Source organism: Crocuta crocuta, unplaced genomic scaffold (assembly GCF_008692635.1).
Source record: "Crocuta crocuta isolate KB4526 unplaced genomic scaffold, BGI_CrCroc_1.0 scaffold323, whole genome shotgun sequence".
NCBI classification, from domain to species: Eukaryota; Metazoa; Chordata; class Mammalia; order Carnivora; family Hyaenidae; genus Crocuta; species Crocuta crocuta.
Window position 1 is genome coordinate 3,242,977 of NW_027536465.1, and position 298 is coordinate 3,243,274.

Sequence of the window (298 nt, forward strand, 5' to 3'; positions counted from 1 at the left end):
GGACAAAGTAGGGGAGCCCCGGAGGGGCAGAGGGGGGCCAAGGAATAGGTTTTCTGGCTTATGAAATGGGGCAGGGGGATGAGAACGGGACTTCCAGGGCCTTCTGGGTCCCTCGTTTGGATGGTTTAAAGGAGAAGGGAGGACCCAGGGGAACACAGTCATAGAGATCTCTCCCCAGAGACGGACAGAGGAAGGCCTGCAATGGATGGACCCCGGGACACTGACACAGGAAGGGGTGGAGGCTGGCTGAAAAGCCTGCTGCCTCAGGGCAGCCCTTCTGTGAGAATTAGACCAAGGT